Below are 26,263 nucleotides of genomic sequence, written 5' to 3'. Positions count from 1 at the left end.
TTATTTCCAAGAGACAATGGTGGTACAGGCATTAGGTAAATATTTCCGCTCCAAAAGGGAGAAATCAGTCAAAAGCAAAGGGCAACAGTCTCGAAGCAAGTCTAAAACCCAGCAGGGCATACATTAGACCTAAAACTCCAGCATTATCCTTGATTCCAAGTCCTGTATCCTGGTGATATGGTTTAGCTAAGAACCACCCAAATCTCATCTTGAATTATAGCTCCCATAATTCCCAGGTGTTGTGGGAGGGACCTGGTGGGAGGTAACTGAACCACGGGGTTGGGTCTTTCCCATGCCATTCTTGTGATAGTGAATAAGTCTCACCAGATCTGATGGTTTTATAAAGAGGAGTTCCCCTGCATAAGCTCTCTTGTTTTCCACGGTGTAAGACATGACTTTGTTCCTCATTCACCTTCTGCCATGATTATGAGGCCTCCAAAACCATGTGAAACTGTGAGTCAATTAAACCTCTTTTCTTTATAAATTACAGTCTCAGGTATGCCTTTATTAGCTACATGAGAACAGACTAATACACCTGGTGTGAGTAGCAGACTCCCAAAGCCTTGGGCAACTCTGCTTCTGTGGTTTTCTGGATGCAGCCAATGCTACTGTTCTGATGGGTTGAAATCCAATGCCTGTGGCTTTTTGAGATTGCAAGCTGTTGGTAATTCTACCATTCTTGGGTCTGGAGGGTGGCAGTCTCATTCCCACAGCTCCACTTGGCAGTGCCCTTGTGGGGACTCTGTATGCAGCCTCCAACACCACATTTCTCTCAGCATTGTCCTGAGAGAGTTTTTCTGTGGGGGATCTTCCTCTGTAGCAAGCTTCTGCTACAGCCTTTTCAATACGTCTTCTGAAACTCAGGGGGAAGTTGCCAAGTCTCCTCTATTCTTGTATTCTGTGTACCTGTAGGCTTAACACCATGTGGAAACCATCAAGCTTTATGGCTTTCACCTTCTGGAACAGTAGGCATGTGACATGCAGCCTCCTGGGGTGGCAGGGCTGACACCCTAAAACCATTCTTTTCTCCCAGACCTCTGGGCCTGTGATGGAAGTGACAGTGTTGAAGATATCTGAAATGGCTGTGAGGTCTTTTTCCCATTGTCTTAGCTATTAGTGCTTAGTTACTTTGTAGTCATGCAAATCTCTCTAGCAAGTGGTTTCTCCACAGCTTGCTTGGATTGTTTCTTTATCACAGGGCCAGGCTGCAATTTTGTATGCTCTGTCACCCTTTTAGACACCAGTTCCAACTTTAAGTCATTTACTTATTCTCATAATGATTATAAGCTGTTAGAAGGAGGCCACATTTCAAACACGTTGCTGCTTAGAAATTTCTTCCACCAGATTGGTACCCTAATGCATCACTCTTAAGTTCAACCTTCCACAAATCTCTAGAGCATGGATAAAATGCAGCTATTTTTTTTTTTTTTTTTTGCTACTGTGTAACAAGGGTGACCTTTGCTCCAGTTTCCAATAAGTTTCTCATTTCCCTCTGTGACCTCTTCAGTCTGGCCTTCACATTCCATTTCTCTATCTAACCAGTCTCTAAGAACTTCTAAATTTTCCCTCATCTTCCTGTCTTCTTCTGAACTTTCCAAGCTCTTACAAACTCTGCCTGTTAACCAGATCCAAAATTGCCTCCAGATCTTCAGGTACCATCTTTAGAGCAATGCTTAACTCCGTGGTAACAATTAGTATCATGTTAGTCCATTTTTGCATTGCTATAAAGTAATACCTGAGTCTGGGTAATTTATAAACAAAGCTTTATTTTGGCTTATGGTTCTGCATGCTGTACAAGAAACATGGCACCAGTATCTGTTTCTGTTGGGGGCCTTAGGAAGCTTACAATCACCTGAAATGCGATGGGGAGCCAGACATATCACAATGTGAGAGCAGGAACAAGAGAGAGACAGAGAGAGACAGAAAGAGAGAGAGAGGGAGAGAGAGAGAGAGAGAGAGAGAGAGAGAGGGACATGCCACACTATTTTAAACAACCAGATCTCACATGAACTCCAAAAAAGAGTTCACTTATTACTGTGATAATAGCATTCACGAACGACCTGCCTCTAAGACCCAAAGACCTCCCACCAGGCCCCAACTCCACACTGGGGATTATATTCTAATGTGAGATTTGAAGGAGACAAATATCCTAACCATATCAGTATCTAAAATGCAAATTACAATTAAATGGAGTCAGGGTGACAATTTGTATCTCTAATAAGTCCCCAGTTGATGTTCATGTTGCTGGGAAGCTTGGACCACAATTTGAGTAACAAAGATCTTGTCTATGTAAGAAATTCATTAAGAATTAATTCTAAATGATTATGACGTAGTCATTTGGATGTTCAAAAATAACAGCAAGATAAAACTCAAAGAAAAAGTGATTTAGCTTCAAAGTCATAGAATAGTACAGAAGTATAGAATAGTATGGAAGCTATCTTAAGGAGAAAGAAATTTTCAGAAAAACCTCCCTATTTCCTCAGGATTAGTAGAAATAGCAACCTGAACATCAAGGCTAGTGAATCCAGCTACAATTTTTCTTTCTCATTTTAATTTTTATTGATAAAAAATATATTACCAGTAGGATTACTAATACAATAAATATGTTATTTAGGAAGAGAGAAAAAGCATTTAATTCTATCTCATTAGTCCTAGGTATAGATTTAATTAGGTCAATGGAATAACTTAAAATACCTGAAGGAATACCGAGGGAATTAGTTACAAACAGAAGTAGATTTACCATAAAGCTAGTGAAGCTTATGCTTCAAGGACAATCAATTGCATAATCAATTCTGGAGTCCTGGTCATAGCAACGTGTTCCATGTCACAATATATTTATATACAATTCTCAAAATAGGATAATTTAATACAATTGGTTTAAACCGTTGTCTTTTTTAATCCAGATTTTAATTTTGTCTTATTTTTCTTTGTATCATGTGGCAGGAAGGTTTCTTCATACAGCTGGGAGGATTATTGAATTGGAGATATATTTATTTAATTAGAATTTGGTGGGATATGGTTATGTCGTTCGTAGTAAATTTCAGTCATAATTTATGTTATTTCTAGGCTTATTACTATAGGAATTCTCCTCCAATCCCCCACAGCTGACTCACCCAGCATCATTTTTAAAAGGTACAAAGAGTTATAACATGATAACAATTTGAATTTTTACACTTCAAAATCATACAACTCAAATGAAAAAAAAATGATACAGGTTTCCAATTTGACCATAAACAAATTTGTTAAAATTCAAAAATAAAATATGCAATTAGTAATTTTTAACAAATTGCTTTGTTACAATTTTCCCAGAGTAAGAAAAATTACCTTTATCTTATCTCAATAGAAAATATTTTAAAATTCTAACTTGAAGGAAAAATAAAAGCTTGTGTATTCCCCAAAATATTGGAAAGGGATTGTAAGGGTATACAAGTTTGTCTTTAGTATTATAAAGTATAGAAATTATTTAATTTAAGCAGTATGCTTTTATTTGGGGAACACATATGTAGGTTTTAGTTTTATAAAATTTATACTTTATTTTGTTTAATTTTCTTATCAAAAATACATTGATTTTAAAACTAATTTCGTATTTATCATATTTAATTTTTTGTCTTTATTAAACAAACTTTACTGTATAAAATGTACAAGTCCCACAACACCTGGTATGCCCTGGATGTAATTACTTCATTTCTCTGAATTTGTTTTCTCATTTGTAAAGTAATAACTCACTCTGGGCTAGAGGAAGGATTAATTGAAATAGTAAGTGTGTTCAGTATAGGTCAGTAAAGGTCAATAAATGTCAGTTGTGTTTTTTGCCATTACATGTATACATAGTCAACAGTTTAGTTATTGACAGTTATTTCTTTCCTCCATCCAGCCTAACTTCTCTATTCAGGAAGATATCTAAAATAAAAATCAAATTGTTCTAGCCTCTGCTAGAAATTCTTTCAGCGATCCCTATTTTCTACACGACTCATTTATAAAACTATTTTAATTAAAACTTTTGATGTGTATATTTGAGATTTACCACATGATGTATTGGGATACATGTATGTGTGTGTGTGTGTGTGCGCGCGCGCGCTCACGTGTGTGTGTATATATGTGTGTATATATATAAATTTATATATATATATATATATATATATATATATATGGTTACTCTAGTGAAGCAGAATTGCATATCTATCATATCACATACTTCTTTTGATGAGGCTCTTTACAATTCAATTTCCTCCTACTTCTCCAACTGCATCTTTTAAAATTTCAACCTTTCACAGTTTCAGATACAATACATGTTTACATGTTGGAGATCCAAGTCATGCCCTTTTACTTTTCCCTCCTTTGTATATGGAATCCCTTTTTTTCAGAAGTCTTTCTCTCTTTCATAACACTATAAATGTCTACTCATTCTTTAACAATGATCTTAAATCTAGATTGTATAAGATAAGGATTTGTACTTACCTTATATCTTAGTCATTTTTCTGCTGCTAGAACAAGACGAACAGTAATTTATAAAGAATAAAAGTTTGTCTCATATTTCTGGAGGCCAGGAAGTCCAAGAGCATGGTGCTGGCATTTGACAAGCACCATTCTATAAAAGAAATGGATGGGCCTGGAAGACAGAGAGAAAATTGGAGCTGAACTTATTCTCTTATCAGGAGCCAACTTTCACAAAATATGGCCTTAATTCATTCATGATGGCTCCACCCTCATGACCTAATGACTTCTCAAAGACCCCATCTCTTAATTATTTTACCGTAGCATTCAAGTTTCCAACACATGAAATTTTGGGGGGAAATTCAAACATAATATTGTGCATCAATCATATTCACTTAGTGAAAATATTGTTAAATATAGTAGACAACATCTTATGAACCAGCTGTTCCAAACCAACAGCAAGAAACTCTCAAACTCTTTATATGAGGACTTGCTCTATATAGCATTGTTTGTGCAGAACAATGTTGAAGGACACATAAATGAAATGAATAAGTAAAATATACTAGGAACACACAAAGAAATATTTTGAACAGTTAGGCAATTTATTATGTTCATTTTTATTATTGAGGAAAAAAGTAGAAATGAACTGCTACAGCATAAATCCATTGTGTACATTAAAACATATACAGAACTAATATTTTCACTCAAAACCACAAATATTTAATAGGTTCGAGTGAGTTCCTGTAATGAGAAGAGTGGGGCGGTCCTGGAAAAGCTACATGAAATCTCTAATGCCTGAACTCATGCAAACACAAGATTATGTTTTCTCCCCATTGTTATTTTACGTCTCTTTCAATAACTTTTGTCTGGGTGTTCTAATTTACTTAGCGTCTTAGTCTGCTTGTGCTGCTATACAAATACCTGAGACTAGGTGTTTTATAAAGACTAGAAATCAATTTCCTCATAACTCTTAAGTGTTGGAAGTCCAAGAGAAAGACACAGGCCTGTTTAGTGCCTGGTGAGGGCCTCAGTCTTTGCTTTAAAGATGGTACTTTCAACATTGTGTCTTCTCATGATGGAAGAGCACTAAGATAAATAGAGAACTATATGACCTGTCTAGCCCTTTCATACGGCACTAATAGCATTTCCAGGACTGCCCTACTCTTCTTCTTATTGCAGGCACTCACTCAAATGAATGAAGACTGATCCCTCATGACTTAATCACTTTCCAAAAGTCCTCACCTCTTAATACCAGCTAAGTGAGGGTTAAGTTTCAACATGAATTTTGGAGAGGACACAAACCATACTAATTAATGGGCTCAATGTCTCCCCAAAGGTAGGAAAACTACCCTGTCACTGTCACCCAGAAACACTTATTAAAAAAGCAGACATTTTAGAATTACTGAATGAGAATATATTCTAATAGAGCCTAGAAATATATGTCTTGAAGAAGCAATCCAGATGTTTTTTTAAAAATGTTCTTTGAAAATGATAGAATAAACTGTGGGACACATGAAGTCAGAGTCACCAGAATCTCATGGATGCAAGTTCTTCAAGAGATGCTATCAACCATTCTTGACATTGGTCAAACATCATAATTATGTAATTATTTAATAAACATTTGTTTAAAGACTAACTGGATTAATGATTTAATGAATGGCATTACTTCATAGAGAATAGATAGGTAGAAGAAATCAAGACTACCAAAAAAATTTATAAATCAAATATATGTAGTTAGAAAAACCTTATTTTACACAGTACTAGAGACCCAAGTTCATTTATCAATGTACAATTAACATATATACTTATATATACACATTTGACCATACATATGTACCATATATGTGCATATGTGTATGAGAAACTTCTCCAGTTTCTAACAAAGAAAATAGCATGCATGATTCCAGAAGACTAAATGCAGCATAATAGCATAGATGTTTGCCTGCTGTGTACATGCCTAAAATTTGCATTAGTTTTTGTATCCAACTTTCCTTAATAAGATTGGTAGTCCATTTGGAGTAGATTTGAGCCAGACTTTAAAATAATAATTTGCCCTTGACTATATAGGTCAACTTCTCCTGGGAATTTGTGCCAGTTCAGGAAATTTCAAAATGTTCTTTCATTGAAATAACTGTGTTCAAGCAAAGGGCATGCTGGGATTTGCCATTTTGGCTGCCATTACAATTACCCCTATCAGTATCTATGCACAGATGCTCAGTGTGGATAACTATTACTGGCAGGTTATGCTGGCAGCTCATACAAATGAATAATCATTGGCTCATGATCACCTCAACTCCCTAGATCACTTGGAATGGCCCAGCTGGGCTAAGTAGGAAATCTAGCTAATGAGAGGGATTTTTTTTACCCTCTAGTCATGATGGATAATATACAGAATTTCACACAATTGTCTTTTTAAAAGTTTATCCTAAAGTTTTTTAAGTTATTTAAAATGTTTTTATTTATATCTTATTAATTAAAAATTTATATTGGGTATAAGACAATCATTCAGTGAAGAATTTAAGTTTTGAAATTCACACTTAAATGGGACATTACTTTTTCCTATGATGCTTTGTCCAATTGCTAATGAATAGCATCAGTCCAGCTGCTCACTGTGAAATTGCCACTCTTGCACCACGCATACAATAAAATAAGGAACACAGGAACTATTATTAAAGCTAAACAGAAAATGCTATTTTTAAACGATCCAATCTATCTAATAGCAGCTAAGTAATGAAGTTTACATCATTAGTAAACTTTTCAGCCTATATTTACGTTTTGCTACCTTTCTCCCACCCCATTTCACCGCGTTTCTGAGGATACAGTTTACTTTTTATGCTTAAATTGCCGATTTACAATTTACTGGGCCATTAGCATCAAGAAGATATGTGCACTATATTCAGCACTACTAATTCACTTGAAAGAACCACACAGAGAGGAATGGGAGAAAGAATCACTTTAATGTTTCTTCATCAGAAAACATGATGGTACAGTGTTCCTAGATGTTGTGATAGTGAGGAAATTTTAAAATCAATTAACATCTAACCAAAACATGATAGAACAAGTTTTCCCGAACTTCTTCAAAATCTGACTCTTAATTCAATGTCTTTGATCTATGGAAAGATATTACACATTTTACGTTTGAAATGGTATAAGTATAATACAGAAAAATTCGTAAAGTCTTTTATCTTGAATTTCTAAATATAATTTAAAGGGAAATTATAATTTCTAATTAGGAAGTTATTAGGAGTATTTCTTGAAGTTGCTTTATTCTTACCTGAGGAGTACTGTAATTTCTTTTATGACTAAAATTATTACTGTATTATATTCTCTATGGTTTTATATCTTCCTTTTCCTTTTTTCAATGTATGAATCATTACTTTAACTACCAAAATGTAGCAGTATGCCATTTTTTATTTCCACCTGCCAGCCTTTATTTTGCATTCTTCTTCAGCTGCACGTTGAATTTCCAAATTTCTACTGTTTGCAGCTTTCTTCTATCTCTTTTTACTACTCTATTTATTTGCCCAGGTAGCTCCCATATTAACATTACAATCTCTGACATACTCATTTTAATCTATGCCTTCGGGTCATTTCTCTACCCGAGCTTCAGTCTGAAATAGGCAGATGACAACACAGCATGAAATTCAAATAAAACCCTAATATTCACTTTGATTATTTTCTCACCATGTGTTTATTTTTCTGCTGCTCTCAGTCATTTTACATCATCACTATGTATCCAGGTCAATAAAAAAGCCTTGGACATATCACTGATCCTACTCTCTCATCTTTCATATCAAATCAACCACCAAATCAATACGAATCTTCCATGCTTTTTTGTATTTCACAGTTCCATCTCCCATTAGCTTAGTGAAAAACTAGCAACTGTTTTGTATATGAGAGCAATGCAATAATTAAGCTTCCTGCTTTGGTCTCAGCACTCTCCAATTCATTCCCCACAATACATCAAAAATAATCCTCTGTCTGACTTTACTATTCCACTGTAATAGCTCAATCCCTTGATACTTTTCAATTCCCTTGGGATGCAATCCAAGTGCCTTAGTATGGATTGCAAAGTCCCCATGATCTGCCTTCTAATCTATTGTGAATCTTGTTCTTAGACTCCACACCGTAGATGTAGTGAGCTACTTTCAATTTCCCAGAGAACCATTCATTCCTTTGGTTCAGCCTTTGTTATGCTGCTGTTATCTGGAACATTTTTAGTATCTTTCTCTCAACCCCTATAACACTATAGTCACTCATGTAAGTGTCTGCTCTACGCGTTTTCTCCCCATACCATTCTAGATTTCAACTATTAAAATGCTTATCACAATTCGTTGAAAATTATTTTGCTAGCCATCTCACCCACTGGATCTTAATTTCAGCGAGGGAAAGGGTCTGTTTCTGAATGTCTACTTGGTGTCTGCAGCATCTATTTCCCTACATATAGATATATGTGTACTTGTATAGATAGGCATATATCTATTTACATATATATATACTCAATGAATATTTTTAATAAATATACTAGTATATGCTTTGGAGTTTTTCCACATGAAAACTAATCTAATAAAATATTTTTTTCTGTTCTGAAACCTAGGGACACCATTTTTAAAAATAAAAGGATTAGCCTATAAACCCCTATATTATTTACTCTCTCTGGTCATCCTATATTTTCTGAAACAATTTGATACAAATATATGTGCCTTGAAAACATACAATGTTCCTCCATTTTTATTAAAGAAGAAAAACTGTGCAACAAACCAGAAAAATTAGAGAAAAGAAGGAATTTTTAAGAGAACCAGATATGCTGATGATATAAAAGCAAACACCTGTGAAGCATAAGATGCAAATAAGAAAACTTGTAAATTTAATTTCATTCAAATATTAAAGAAATAAAATATGACTATTTTTAAGGAGACTTACACATGAACAACAGTATTACATTAAATTTGGCCTGACTTTATAAATTAAAACATTATTTGATTTAACATCTAGAAAAAGTATGTAAGACAGTATGCTTTTAGCGCTATCATATAAATAACAAAATTGAAGCATAGGGTAAAATCTTTACACAAATCATGGAGTCAGTAAACACAGAGGTAGCATTCATACTCAGATCCACAGTTCTGAATTTCATTCTTGGTCAGAGTAAAATACATCAGCATGTTTTTGTTGTTGCTATTGTTGTTGTCTTGTGTTTTTTGTTTGTTAGTTTTGTTTTGTTTGGTTTTTTGAGATGGAGTTTTGCTCTTATTGCCCAGGCTGGAGTCCAGTGGTGCCTTCTTGGCTCACTGCACATCTACCTCCCCGGTTCAAGAGATTTTCCTGCCTCAGCCTCCCTAGCAGCTGGAATTATAGGCATGTACAACATGCCCAGCTAATTTTCTATTTTTAGCAGAGATGGGGTTCCACATTGGTCAGACTAGTCTTGAACTCCTGACCTCAGATGATCTGCATGCCTGGGCCTCCTAAAGTGCTGGGATTACAGGCCTGATCCACCATGCCCAGCTATCAGCATATCTTTAATTAGCAGGTACTTCCAACTAGCTCTGGTCACTGGATTAGACAATTATCCAATTGTCTCCATTTATCATTCATACATCAAAGTCCTATTTTATGGTATAATCATTCATAACATATTTAGAAAAATGTTCATTAAATACAGAGTACTAAATTATTTAAAAATTTAAAAACAAGTAACTTTTTCTAAAAATTTTTAATTTTTTATTTCTATAGGTTTTGGGGGAACAGGTGGTGTTTGGTTACATGAGTAAGTTCTTTAGTGGTGACTTGTGAGATTTTAGTGCACCCATCACCTGAGCATTATACACTGAACCCAATATGTAGTCTTCTATCCCTCACCCACCTCCCACCCCTTTTTCTGGAGTCCCCATAGTTCATTGTATCATCCCTATGCCTATGAATCTTCATAGCTTTTATAAATAAGTCTTTGTCACACAGATATGAGATAAAAGCCATAGCACTTATGAAACAAATAGAAACTTTTGAGTTCCTCAGAAACAAAATGATGTTCATATTCTTTCAAGGGAGTACCTCTACAATCAATAATGGTCTCCTCCAATCCATCTTTGATGCAATAATCGAAGATGTTTTTCTAAAACTCATCTAAGTTTATGCCCTCACCAGTTTACAAAAGGTAAGTGTTCTTTCATAAATATAATGGCCATGCTTTGTTGCTTACCTTGCATACATTTTCTCCCACTTCTATGCCAGAATTTTTTAACTGGAGGTGCTTACCCTCTGGGAGACACTTGGCAATGTATGGAGACATTTTTGATTTTTACAGTGGGGAAGAGGATGTAATTGTTATTGAGTGGGTATAGGGCAGGGATGTAGCTAAACGCCTTCAATGCATAGCACAGTCTCTCACCAAGGAGAATTACTGGCCCAAAATCTTGACATTACCAGGATAGTGAAGCCATCTTCTATGTTTGACAATATGTCAATTCATTTATATCAGTAATGTGATTAGTCACAAGAAAAAAACAAAATTCACCAAATTAACATATAAAATATTTTATGATTTAATCCCTGCTGACATCTCAACATTATTTATTGTTACTCTACTTCCTTGTTCTGAATTCCATTTATAAAAATCATGCATGTATCTGCCAAGGTGAGATAAGCTGTACCACATTGAGAAACGCCTCTAAAATGCCAATTGCTTATGGTCACAAACTTTATTTCTTATGCTACATGCCCAAAGTAGATTGATAAGAGTGTTCTCATTATATTGAAAGAAACTCAAGCAGATGGAGGTTCTATTATCTTAAGAAGTTTTATTTCATGCTGAGTCTTCAGGTTTCAGAGTGGCAAGAGAAGCGAACATGGAACATTGCAACCTGGCCCTTAGTTGCTTCTGTCCAACAATAAAATACACCACTTCCACTCATATTGGCCACAACATCTTGGCCAAACTAGTCACATGGTTGTGGCCTTAGCAAAGGGATACTTTCTTGGAAGAAAAGAGAAATTAGAAGTCTTAGTGAGTATTGGTAGTATCTATTCCCATGGGTTATTTTCTTCCCCTTGTTTTCACGACTCATATTTAAGTTTAATTTAATGCATCACTTGTTAGATAAAGCCACCCTGATTCATTTATTTTTTCTGGACTTGTTTAGGTGCCTCTCTCTGCTGCACTTATCACAACTTGTACATAGATCTCATGTTTAGTACTTGTTATTGTGAAAGTCACTAGTTTGCCTTTTCTTGATGACTGGTACTTGGCAGTGGAAGGTTCTTATTTATTGCTAATTTCACAAAATCTAGCATACACAAAATGCTTTAATTAAACTGTTTGATACAAATGCACAAAATATCTTAGTCAAATTATAGTATAGAACACATAAGAATTACTTATTTATTTTATTTTTTTTATCAAACAAGATCCTCTTGCCTCTCGAGGTACCTGATGATTCATTGACTTAAATACCTATCCATATTTTCTTCTTATTCCAATATGAGAAAATGGCTCTCATGTCTTCATAGCATCATAAAATATAATTTGAAAGTATTGTAAAAATCATGGTGTATAAGTTATATCATTTTTAGGATACCCAAGGCTATAATTTTTCTTTAAAAAAAATGCCATTACTAAGTAAAGATAAGAGAAATTATTGAGGCTAGTCAAACTCTTGTTCAGCCTAGACTGCCTTCAAGCAACTCAAGTATCTTCAGTTTTAACTGCAAGCAGCTTTCAGCAGTCCCTGAAGAAAAAAAAAAAAAAAAAAAAGATCTGGCACACAGTGGTGAATCTAATAGGTCCCAAAGAAACTCAAAATTGTTTGAGAAAGATTGAATTCTGTCCCTCCTGAAGGCACAGTTTTTTTCATATTACTGCGAACAATATTTACCTCATCACTGTTGCAGAAATAGACCTTATTCATATATTTAAACTCTTTCCTGAATAAATCTAGCTGAATAATTCAATTCCAGGGAAAGGTCACTGGATAAGACTCAGGAGACTCTATTTCTTTTCCAAAACTTGCCAGTTTTAGTCAGGTCACTGTGATTAAGTAACTAAGATTTTTCTGTCCTTAGTATTTTTATTTTATTTTTTATTTTTATTTTTGGGAACAAAATCGATTTAGTAACCATTTCCCATTCATTTCTATTATCAGCAATGAGTTATTCGCCTTAGTGTAGTATAATATAAAATGTAAAACTAAAAATAAATATAAAGTCATTAAAATAGTATTATCATTGATGTAGTGTAGCAGTTAGAATAGACTTGCATTCCTTACAATATAAGCTACTTAACCATTGAAATTCTTTACCCATTGAAAAATAATCATAAAAAGGAACAATAAAAAAAATTGTTAAAGAGCTAAATATATGTTCAATAAATTAAATGTAAGTTCAATAAATAATAGATATGTAAAAGTATAATTCCCAGAAAGTATAATAATAAAGTTTAAAAAAATAAATTATTAATGTAATTTCAGTGGAATGTTAAGTAAATACATGCACTGTTAGTTTTCCTTAACTAACTAATAAAGGCAGATAATTTAGCTTTGTATGCGAAAATACAGAGTATTTTCTTTGGACAAGGAATATTATTGTGCCATTTAAAAATCCAAGATAAAAATAAATTTAATTTAAAAAATACAGGAATATAAGAATTGTTTAGTAACTATGCAATTCAGCAACTATTCAACCAGAAGACCAGAAGGAACTATTAGGGAATGAAAGAAATGGAAGGAAACAAAATCATAGCAACAAAGAGAAACAGTGATAATAAAATAAGAATCTAAAAACGTTAAGTCCTGATTCTTACTCCAAAGCAGAAATGGTTTCTAGAGAACAATTTTCAGTTCTAAGGAAGTTAGCTTTAATGCATAATGTACATCATGCTGTAAGAAGCAGTATTTTATGGTGCTTTTAAGAATGGGGACAGTGGAACCCAGCTGTGCCACCAAACAGCACTATGCCTAATATCATAACGGGAACTCAATAAATATTAGCTGCTTTTGCTATTGAGATTTTTGCAACTGTTGTAATTTTTAACTATAAAGATTAATCTACAAACAAGAAAGATAATTCTGCAGTTTACTCCGAAGCCATAAGTTTACATACTCAGGAATGACAAAGTAAGACAAAGGAGACAGAAAGCTGAACAGATCCACTTGTTTCTTAAGCTTGATAGAGCTTGCAAGGGCCTGAAGCAGGAGTCAGAGTTTGCTGTAGGATTTCAAACTCTTTTCATTAAATACAGAGCTTGTTCAAAAGTATCACAGTTCCCCTAAGATTGTAACTACTCAGTAAATATTAAACAATCAATAAACTGTTAACTTCCTCTCTTCTTTCTCTACCCTGTGGATAAAATGCAGGGGTTCCTTGAAACCTACTCCCAGAAACTCACTGACTTGAGTCTTTTCTTCATTTTGGAGGGATTCATCCACCGGGATGTGTCAAAAAGCTGAAGTACCTGCAGAAACAAATGTCTGAATCCAGTCTTCTCTTATTATAGCCCAAATATCAACTGTTGTTATTTCTCCTGGGATTTCTCTGAATTCACCTTTTTTCCCCCCTTGCTGTTCCATACATACAAAAATCAAATGGAGATAGTTTACCATCTTTTAAAATTTTTATTAAATCAAATGCACTGTTGGGGAACCTGAAAGTGATAAAAATAGAATGTTGGATTATTTGTGAATTTACATCACTTGGAATAATACTATAATACAGAAAATTGATGGTTTACTTGTCCTATCATTCCATATTAATTTCAAAGTAAAATTTGGTGAATTACACTTTGTACAAATTTTATATTTCATTTTTATTATATATACATGTGTCTATACATGTGTGTATGTGTGTATAATATATATGTATATATAAATATATTTCATTATTTTTCTGAAAGAAACTCCAATGTTAGCAAAGTTTTTTTCTATAGTACCAGAGAGTATATATTATAAGCTTTGTGAGCCACATCTAATCTTTGTCACATATTAATTCTTCTGTGTTTTTTTTGTTTGTTTGCTTGCTTCACTGCGTTTGTTTTACAACCTTTTAAACATGTAAGCAACATTCTAACATGGCCTTACAAAAAACAGGCTACTGCTGAATGTGGCCCTAGGGCTGTAACTTGCTGGCTCTTCAGTTAGATGCTACATGCACCTTACCAACAATCATGCTGAGAGTGAAGATACACAGGGAGTGGGATACATGTCAAAGATAAAACTAGTTTTTTCATTCTTCTGATCTTGAAAACAAGCCAGAAAAAATATGTACTGAATGGAGTTACATTTTTTGCCACTGAAAATATATACTTAATGATACTCAAATTTATATACATACTGGCAACTCTACAGTGACCCCCCAGCCTCCCGCAGTGATCCCTGCTTCCTGGTAATTACCTTGTCCCCTCCCATGAAATGTGTACTAGGTTTTCCGATTTACTTCCAAAAATTAGAATATTAAAGAAGATATGGCTGGGTGCAGTGGCTCAAGCCTGTAATCCCAGCATTTTGTGAGGCTGAGGTAGGCAGATCACGAGGTCAGGAGTTTGAGACCAGCCTGACCAACATGGCAAAACCCCATCTCTACTAAAATACAAAAATTAGCCTGGCATAGTGCTCACCTGAAGTCCCACCAGCTACTCAGGAGGCTAAGGCAGGGGAATTGCTTGAACCCGGGAGGCGGAGGTTGGAGTGAGCAGAGACCGCACCTTAGGGACACTGCAGCCTAGCAGCAGAGTGAGGCTCTATCTCAAAAAAAAAAAAAAAAAAAAACTAGAGATGGGATGTCAATCCTGAAACTAGGTTGTGAAAAGACTGTGGCTTTCATTATGGATGTCTTTTCTTGTTTTTTCCCTCAGCTCCTTCTATCTGGAGAAATAAGCTGCCATGTTGTGAACAGACCTATAGAGGCCTTATGTGCTGAGAAGTTGTGTCTCTGGCTAACGGCAACGTGGCTTGCCAAAACGCACGAGGGTGAACTTTGTAATAAAGCCTTTGCCAGTCAAGCCTTGAGAGAACTGCAGACCTTTGATGGTTAATTTCATGTGTCAAATGTCTGGGCCATGGTACCTAGATATGTGGTCAAATATTATTCTGAATATTTCTATGATGGTGTGTTTGTTTGTTCTTTTTCTTTTTTGAATGATATTAACATTTTAGTCAACGGACTTCAAATAAAGCAGATTTGAATATGAATGTGTTTTATTCAATCTGTAGAAGACCTTAATAGAACAAAAACTGACCTTCCCAAGCAAGAAGTAATCTTGCCAGCAGAATCCCTTTGGACTCAAACTGAACTCTTCTCTGAATCTCCAGCCTGCCTGTCTAGCCCATCAGAATTTGAACTCCCTAAACCTCACATTAACAATTCCTTAAAATAAACCTGTTTGTGCCTCTCTCTGTCTCTCTCTTCTCATACAACCCGCACCAACACAGACACACATGCCCTGTTGGTTTTATCTGGAGAACCCTGACTGATACAGGCTAATACAGGGTTCATCTGACAACTTGACTACAAACTACTGAGAACAGAAGCTACAGGCACACGCCCAAGTTGCACCTGGATCCCTAATCCACAAAAAATGTAAGATCATAAATGTTTTTTGATCTATCTGCTTAATTGTGTGGTAATTTGTTACTTAGCAACAGATAAATATCACAGATATGCTTATGTGAGGATATAGATCTAGCTTATTGAAATGTTTTTATTTCTTCTTTTGAGAAAGCATACTCTCAAAATATATTTGCCCCTAGTGTCTAAAATGTGTATCAAGAATTTGTAGATATAAATCAGTGATTTTTTTAATCAGTTGACTTATATTTGGAGATTTATTTTTATTGATTTTTTAAAACTTTTATTTTTAAGTTCGGGGTGCACGTGTAGGTTTGTTACATACGTGAACTTGTGTCATGGGGTTTTGTTGAACAGGTCATGTCATCAACCAGTTATTAAGCCTAGTTCCCAGTAGTTATTTTTCCTTTAGTTTTTGGAGATGGAGTCTTGCTCTGTCGCCCAGGTTGGAGTGCAGTGGCATGATCTTGGCTCACTGCAATCTCCACCTCCCAGGTTCAAGCAATTCTCCTGCCTCAGCTTCCCAAGCAACTGGGACTACAGGCATGACTGCTATATTCTGAAACACTTTTTATCACTTAGCCATATCCTGAGTGTTTTGCTTTTACATAAAATATAAGAAATTTTTATGGCTTGCAGAATAGGCTAGGTGGTTATTTTCTCACCATCCTTTTGGATAGAATAAAGGCACCTTGAGGTAGAGCTGGAATCCCATGACATCATCTTTGTGATCGGGCATGGCTACTCAGAACAAAACCTCATGGCATCATTATGTCCTGATCCACAGTGGTACTGACTGAAATAATTATTTTGCCTATACTTGGAAGATAATCAGCTTCAAGCGAGATAATTCAAGACAATCAAATTAATACTAAAACATCTAATGCTCTGCTTACATTGCTAACATTCATTCAACCAACATGTTTCAGATACTTTCATTAAGTGTTGTTTGGCATTTGACAATGGGCAGATACTTCAAAGGTAAAGACATGTTTCCTCCTACTAGTTATCTCATGTTTTAGTATGTGTTTAGATACAGGAAACAGGGTATTGAGTAGAATTTTCTAATTGTTCGAAATTGCTGAGTTGTGTCTCAAGTGAAGATAAGATGCTGTTTGGTATTCCATATTCTAAAATACTTGCCAATGATGGAAACTAGACCCTACCTTCATCCATACTGAGAAACAGCGTAGCTAGCTCTCCTATTATCAACTATCACTTACATTAACCTTCCAGTTCATTTATAAAAATTACTTTTGAAAGAAAGAAAAGAAACTGTCAGAATCTTGGTATGTCAGCCTCTTGGGGACTGTAAGAGCTCTCCACACTGACCTTCGCCAAAATAGCTAAATTGGTTAAAAGACATCAACAGAAACTTTTGAAGAGCTTAGAGGGGGTCAAAAAAGGGGACATTGGCTTTTTACTCCGCAGGGGCATGCTGAAGACCAAAGACATAGTTGAACCTGATTCAGTCATGAAGCTGAGTTAGTATGGTGACGAAGATCTTGGGAGATTTTGAGTTATATATGGGAAGTGAGAGACAGAAAGAGAGAGAGAGAGACAGAGAGACACAGAGACAGAGACAAGGAGGCAGAGAGACAGAGAGAGAATGTGTGTGTGTTGCCTGTCAATCAGTGCAGACTTATAGATACAAGAGAGTTCCTGGAGCTGTCAGTAGGGTAATTGGTTTATTGTGCCTAAGGAAAAAAAAATGAAGTGACTCCCACATAATTTTCTCAAAGTCTTCTCTAACTATAGAAAAAGACACAATGGTTCACCTGGTTTCATGTGAACAATCAAGGAGTAAAACAGAAGTGAAATATTTCACATGGAGTGAAATAGCTAAGAAGATGGCGAGATAGCTCCAGGCCAGTTGGGTCTATGATTCTTTCTATCAGGGCACTGGAAAAATGGACTTTTGGTATGCGATAATAGGTACAAGTACCTGAGAGCATTCTTGGCAAAAGATATGACCAACGTAGGTACCCTCTAGATTTGGGTTCTCCATGCTATAGGCAAATACAAACTAACTGAGCAAACAAAAAAATTATTCAGGCTTTTCAAAAAAAGGTTACCAGGCATGTAAAATAACTTTTGCCAACATTCTCATTCTCCCAACCCCCATATTCTCAAAACACGCAGTGGGATAGAAGGACCCCAGACCACAGGCCCTCAATCTCTAAGGTACAAGAGTGGGAGGAGAAAACTGAGGCAGTGAGTGGGGCTATCATTGCCAAGAGCTCTTGGCTAGCAGTAGTTGGTGGAGCCCAGAAGATGTGTCTTCAAGGGAACTTAACTTAAACCAGCCTCAAGAAAAGGAGATGTCAGAGGCAATCTTAATTTTTAATCTAGAGACTATATTGGGATTCTCATGCTGTGAAAGGAAGTTAGAAATAGCTCAAATTGATCCTTGTCTCTAGTTATAGCTTATGTAAAACCATACACTTCAAAAGGTAGAGAAAAATTGACTTCATTTTAGGCTATAGCATGGGCCAATGGCTCAGAGACGATATTTACAACATTTTCAGTAACACAATGGGGATAGCAGCTTGAGCTACCGAAATGAGAGCCGGATATGGACTAGGGTCCATGTGGATCAAAGGAGGAAAACACAGAATTATTACAGGAATGAACACAAAAAGAATAGAACAAAACTAAATAAATCTTCTCCTTGAGACAACCCTGCATACAGAAATACCAAAGCCCATGAGGAAAAATAAAGCTTTGATGAAATTAGGTAAACATTAAGTGGATGACTTCACTCCAAATGAAAGAGAAAATAAAACAGTAGCTTTAAAAATGATTTTACAATAGTATAGGGAAAAATGGACAAAAAAGAAGAACATTTACAAAGAAAAGCAAAAAGAACAAGCAAACAAAGGCAGGAAATACATCAATGTAGGTGGATATAAAAAGTAATCAATTAGAAATACTTGAAATGAAAAAAAAATCAGTCACTAATTATTTAACTCATTTTCTGCTGCTTTAACTGAATACCACTGACAGGACAATTTAAAAAGCAAAAACAGGAAAGATTTATTTGTTTCACGGTTCTAGAGACGGGGAAGTCCAAAGTCATGGTGCCAGCAACTGCTTGGCCATCGGGTAAGGGTCTTCTTGCTGCATTATTCCATGGTAGAAGGCAGAAAGACATGTGAGCACAGTAGACAAAGAGAAAAATGGGGTTCAAACTCATTCTTTTGTTTGGAGCCCCTTCCTGAGACAACTAAGTGATACCCATGAAAAAGGCATTAATCCATTCATGAATGCAGAACCCTCATGATCTAATCACATCCTAAAGGCCCTACCTCCCAACAAGTTATAATGACAATTAAATTTAAAAATAGTTTTTGGAGGAGGCATTCAAACTACAGCATTAGTATATAAAACCCAATAGTGTTTTAACCTCTAGATACGGTAATTGGTAAATTAGAATAGAGTTCTTTGGAGTGTACCTCCTACAAAAGATAAAATCAAAAGTATAAATAGGTAGCAAACAGATGGACAGAGATAGAGAAATGAAAGAACAATTTATTAAGGGTAAACCTTCAGTTTTGATGTTGCTCCATGTTTCTGAAACTCTATAGACTGTTACTCTAACTTCTTTGTTCATTTATTCATTCCTCCCTAGGGGATGTGTGTAGACATTGCATGACTGATAAATATGGGAAAAATAACTAGGCATGCTTTGCCGAGCTCCAACTCCTTTCTCTCAGAGTGGGGCCAGTGGTGGGTGTGCAAGATGTTTCAAGGAGTCAGATCTTCTTCACTTCTCCAAAAGGATAACGTGCCTCCTCCTGTATGGAGAAGCCTGCCCCAAGGTCAGCACTTTCAGGTCCAGATGGAGAAGTGTGATTAATACTGCAGTTCATTATTAGAAAACCCATGTGGTTAGCATACAGAGTCATGTACTCCAGCCTGGCCTCTATTAGTAAGAGAGGAGTTATTTGGTCTCCATATGCCATCCATGTGATCTATGCCTCAAATGATTTAGAACCCCAGCAGGAAAAATGGGAGTAATTTAAGAGGAGCCTGACAGAAATCCCATTACTTGCATGGAGACGATCTGTGCATACATATTTGTCAATTGAATTTCTTTCTGGGTTCCCTCTTCTATCAATATTTTATTCCATTGATAAGTTTGAATAGAGGTCTAAATCTGCTATGTCTTTTGTGGGGTTGGAATAACGTATGTTAGAACATTTTTGGCAGCTGTGTCCATTTTTCTTGAGAGCCTTGAGGATTCAGTTTGTCAGTAGTTTGATTTTGCTCTCTGTTTGACAAGTAAGACCACAGGGGACATGGCAAAGTTTTGGGTACTGTGGGATCATCACCGTTTGGATTGTATAAATCTCACCACCCTCTGTTAAAAAGGATTCAGTAGACTCCGTTATTTCCTAATGTTTAACAAATGGGATTTTCTCTGAAAGCTGCCTGGGTTTCTTTACAGCATGTGAGCCTTATTCTCTTGATGTGTTAAAACAAATTCAGAGTGAACAACGGATACTCAATCAAGAGAAAACAATTCACTGAACTCTGAACACAGCTGGTATTCCCTAAAGCTAGCACTCTTATAGAGTGTTCTGAGATTTTATATTCATATCCATGCCTAACTAAAGTTGAATGGATGAGTTCTGGCCCATGCTACCAGTCTGACAAAGGCTCTGTATCCCTAATATTCTTCACATACATGTTGTACCAAACAGAAAACTTTTTATATAAGTAGACTCATAAGAAAGTTATGTATAGCATAATCATAAATATATATATTTTTGAAATGTAACTTCACCTACATGATGCTCCATACACAATCCTATGGATCAATCATAATTTTTCAATTCTCTGGAGTGGCCTGTTTACCATCCCCAAGCAAATCTCATAGCCACACCCCAATTCAATTCACCTACAGCTTAGAAATTGCTATTTGCCTTCAGTTAGGTACCAAACCTACTAAAGCTGCAACAATAAACCTTGCACTTAGCTTTCTCCTTAGTTTGCATTGGACAGTTGATTCTGATATTCAGCCTTTGTTCTAATCATATCCTTGGGCCAAAGACTGGCACAGCAGGAAGATAAAAGAGCTATCTATGTTCAAACCATAGAAAGCTACTGTGCATGCTCTGGAATATGTTCTGTTATTAAGGCAAAGTCTTGATGCATAAACTGATAAATGTGAGAGATGTGGGAAAGAAGGTAAGATCACCTACAGACTCAGACATAAGCCATTTGGGTGTTTATTCTGTCTCTTCGATATCTTTTCATTCCAATAACTTGTTGAGCTCAATGAACTCAGGTGCTAAATTCTATCATATGCTTCCCCTTTTGGCTTCTCAGAAATAAACAATGGGAAGATATATTATAATCAGGGGAGTAAACACAGATGAAAACAATTTCAAGCAAAGAAGTAATTAGAAAAGAGCTGTAGAATTTGACTCAACCAACCCAGATTAAAGACATATTACCCAATAAAAATTAAGCATGTCCCTAGTCTTAAAAAACAAGAAAAAATAGTCTGCTACAATCAATGTACTATGTTATGCCTTATATTTCTGCTTTTTATGATTAATTTGTAAACACAAGACTCAGTTTCCTGGACATAGGATAGAGGCTAACTAAATGTTTTCTTTTTTCATTCGTTAGCACATTCTCTTTGTATCTCTCTATTCAAATTTATCTCTCATAAGGACAGCAGTCATACTGAACTTAGGGTCAACTTTAACCAACTATGATGTCACTTTAACCTAACTTCATCTACAAAGACCTTTTTTATTTTCTTTCTTTCTTTTTTTTTTTCCTTTGGGGATGGGGTCTCATTCTGTCATCCAGGCTAGAGTGCATTGGTGCCAGATCTCAGCTCACTGCAAATTCTGCCTCCTAGGCTCAAGCAATCCTCCTACCTCAGCCTTCTGAGTAGACCTTATTTCTACATAAAAGCATATTCATAGGTTCTATGAAAAGATAGGTTTTGCAGGATACTGTTCAACTGACTATAAGTGTCATACAGAAACTTGTGAGGGATAGTATTAGGAGAAATACCTAATGTATATGATGGGGAGATGGATGCAGCAAACCACCACCATGGCATGTGTATACCCATGTAACACACCTGCACGCTCTGCACATGTACCCCAGAACTTAAAGTATAATTAAAAAAATAAGAAATTCAAGTGACCCCCTTTAACATTGTGAATAACTCTTATACCTCCTACACAGGCACAGATTTAAGGGGTAGAAATTTTCCATACTTAGCATGATTTCTCTGGATTGATAGAACTATCACAGTGTGATTCTTTTCATTTGTCATCAAAATTAGGACAAGCAGAAGGGTCCGCTTTCACATGGCTTCATGGGAAGGTAAAATGACTGATAGCCCATGATGGTTGAAAGGATCTATGAAAGATATACCCTCTAAAAGCTTAAAGAAAGACTTGAGAAGATACAGGGAGAAAGGAAAGTATGCGGAAGGGACTACATGTCCATCAATAGAATGGGGGAAAAAGTGTTGCGGGTAAAAGAAAAATTTATATTCCAATAGGTGAAAAATATAGTACCAAAGATAAAGTAAACCTATTCTTCCTATGTACTTATTTTATAACTGAAAAAAAGTATACACACAAAGAAACCCTGAACATAATGCAACAAGCAAAACTACTCTGAAAGATAGAAAGAAGAAAGTGCATTGCCTAGGGTTATTCATACTTACTTGCAGAATAAAATTGTAGTGAATTCCTTAGATTTCTTTATCCTCCCATACATGCCGTAAAGGGAGCTCTAGAAGCCTTAAATCCAGAATTGCCAACCAGCACACACAAATAAATGCTTCAAGTAAAGCCTGTTCCCCATAGACAAAGGACCTGGACAAAGTGCCTTCCCAACACAAAACCACCATGACCTTGTGAATAAAAATTGTTTTAGACCAATTTCTTTTTTGTGTGACAAAGTTAAAAGTCATACCTATCAAAAAAAGTAATATATGTCATTTACCTGTTCTGCAAGGAGACTTTTGCATGTTTGTATGTGTATCAGACTCAGCTAGAGTTAAATTGTTGCAGTTTACCTGCATGTTGGTGCTGGTTGAAACCTTGATTGGAAACAAAATCTCTGGAGGACACTAGGCTTTCTTTCATAAAAGAAAAATCCAAGCAAAATGCAACATTTTATGGACAAGCAAATGAAGCAAATAAGCTTGCAAAAGAGATTATTTGCAACAGGCATAAGTTTATGAAATACCATAAAAGGACCGTGGATGCCTAATATTCAGTTATGTGGTAGTTTATAAAATCTCAGTCAATTGTGCTGGGCTTTAAATATGTTAGCTGCTAGGTAAGCATTGTCAGTCAGGACAATAATTAGTCACCTATTTGAGAACTAGCTGAAGTAATTTTTTTTTATAAATGCAGCCATGGGAAAATAAGGAGAATATAAAAGCATCACACATCTTTGAGGAGAAAAATTGAAATAACCATATGAGAGTTCATGTTTTATGGAGCAGGGACAATATATTACTTACACAACAGAAATAAATGACTAATTTTGCTTATTTCAGGATCAATATTTGTGACTCAAAAGCAAACAAAGAACTTATCATACATTTTTTCTGAACTAGCTGACATTATTATCACAAAAAAATAACAACGTTAAAAAAAGCTTCATGCATTTGCCTGTAAAGGATATATATAAATATATTAAAGTGTTATATTTAAGTTTTACCAAGCCTAATAGTCTAAAAATGCTACTTGAAATACATTAGAATTTCATGTAAACTTCCTTTGGGTATATTTAACAGAAAGTGTTAAATCTGGGATATGAGAGCTTGAAAACTATTTTTCACACTTTATTCGGTATCTTATTTCTTGCTCTGCCAAACTACTAACAAATAGCTACGATACTCATTTCAAGAGTAACTTTAGAAACCAGTTGTTTTTGATTTATCTCTTCAAATATACCTTGGAGCTTAGAAATTATATTTTCCTGGGCAGAATAATCCGTTTTGGTAAGTTTTGATCAGAGAAACAGTGAAACGTCTTTCCACTGATTAAGCAGAGTGCATAAATTCCTTAACATAGGAGTCTCCTGCATGGACTTGAGCATGATCTTCAAGAATAAGGCTGAAATACACAAATACAGGATAAATCACACTCTATTTGTTCTAGAGAAAAAATACTTTAATTTAAATGGATGGATTATGTAGTTTCCTGGCTAAATTCTTTGATCTATAAAGATTCATACAGAAAGATTTATTGAGAAGAGAAGAGGTAGGAATAGTCAAGAATGTGGAAAGCTAAGGATATGAGAATGGAAATCTCAAATTCCAAGAGAAGTTGTATGTGTGTGGCTGGACTACAGGGGCATAAAATAGCATTCAAATAGGAAGAGCAAGTGTATTAGTCAGGGTTTTCTTCAGGGACAGAACTAATAGGAGATACGTGTATATATGAAGGGGAGTTTGTTAAGGAGTATTGACTCACACCCTCACAGGGCGAATTCCCAGAATAGGCCATTTGCAAGCTGAGGAGCAAGGAAGCCAGTCCCAGTCCCAAAACCTCAAAAGTAGGAAAGCCAAAGTGCAGCCTTCAGTCTGTGACCAAAGGCCCGAGAGCTGCAGGCAAGCCACTGGTTTAAATCCAGGAATTCAAAAGCTGAAGAGCTTGGAGTCCAATATTCAAGGGAAGGAAGCATCCAGCATGGGAGAAAGATGACAGCTGGAAGACTCAGCAAGTCAACTTTTCCATCTTCTCCTGCCTGCTTTATTCTAGCCATTCTGACAGCAGATTAGATTGTGCCCACCCAGATTGAGGATGGGTCTGCTTTCCCAGTCCGCTGACTCAAATATTAACCTTCTTTGGCAATACCCTCACAGACACACCCAGGAACAATACTTTGAATCTGTCAATCAGATCGAGTTGACACACAATATTAACCATCACAGAAAGAGAAATTAATGTTTGGGGATAGAGGAAATACTTCTTCCCTATTCCTTCCCTATTCTTCTTCCCTATTCCTTAAATGTTCTTCCATGTAGAGTTTTCCATCCAGTCTTCAAAACTTTTATTTTTCTTTACCAATTCACTCAGTGCTGCCACTGCCTAGAGAGAAAAAATTGACAATACGTGTGAATTAAAAAGAACCATAACACGTGACATGTGAGTTAAAAGAAAAAACTGGGCTTATATACCCAAACCTCACCTCTCTATCTTTCCTTTTTCTTTTGAGGGAATGTCACCTGTTGTGGCAGCCCAGAGAGATGGGATGGACCCCTATATAAAATCTGGTTTGAATGTTGAGATGTATAAAATCACACACACATACACCAACAACGTAGGAAAAAACTTGTTACTGACATGATGAGGCTTTCTGTGGAGATCAGGGCAACCTCCTGAGTAATTCCTTAAATTGCCTGAGGGAGCCAGGCTGGGTGAGTGGCTTTGGTTTCTGTTGTATTCAGGGGTGGGCTTGGGTGAGACTTTCTGTGTACACACACAAGCCAGGGCAGGCCTGGTCTTACCAGTGCCAAAGGATAAAGCTTCTGGGCTTTGTCATAGGTTTTCTTAGATTTAGAACAAGAATAGAAGAGGAAGGAGTGGAACTTAAAAGCTGTTAGCCATCGTCAAAAATGAAGTCTGAATTCTTAATGCATTTCCACATGAGTATGTACTTCCATCTCCTCTGTATCATCATCTCACAGGGATTGGTCTTGCAGGTGAGAAATCCTGTCATGGTCCAGTGTTGCTTGCAATTAGATTGGTAAAGTTTGCTTAATTATGCATTCAAGATAATTGCCTGCAAAAATAGGTGAAACTGCTTAACCTGTTCTTTGTCAGTGCTGAAAGTCATGTGTATTAATTCCATGACAACTTATTTGCCTTATTTCTTGAATGGTTTATATTTTGAACATGGAAGAAGATGCTACTTATTGCCTGTAGCCTCCTCCCCTTCAGAAATAATAAGAGAAAGAACCCAACCATGAGAAAAGTTGTAAAGACATGATCAAATAAAATTTCAAATTCTAAATGTTTAAAGTCTATTTTAAATTGAATCTTTTAATTGAATCTTTCAAGTATCTTTGCATGTAATACTAAATTAGGAAATGTGAAAGAAATATTCCATAAAATAGATCTTAATAGATTCTCATTTCTTATTTCTTGGGCAAGTTTAGACTTAAAGATTTTAATTTTCAGAATTAAGTGACAATTCCTGAGAAAAAGGTAAATACCACATTTGTAACTATTTGGCTTGATTAGGGTATAGGGATCACATTTATTTAATATGTTTT

The sequence above is a fragment of the Cebus imitator genome, unplaced genomic scaffold (genome assembly GCF_001604975.1).
Source record: "Cebus imitator isolate Cc_AM_T3 unplaced genomic scaffold, Cebus_imitator-1.0 Scaffold47, whole genome shotgun sequence".
NCBI classification, from domain to species: Eukaryota; Metazoa; Chordata; class Mammalia; order Primates; family Cebidae; genus Cebus; species Cebus imitator.
Note: the sequence above shows the minus strand (reverse complement) of the source record.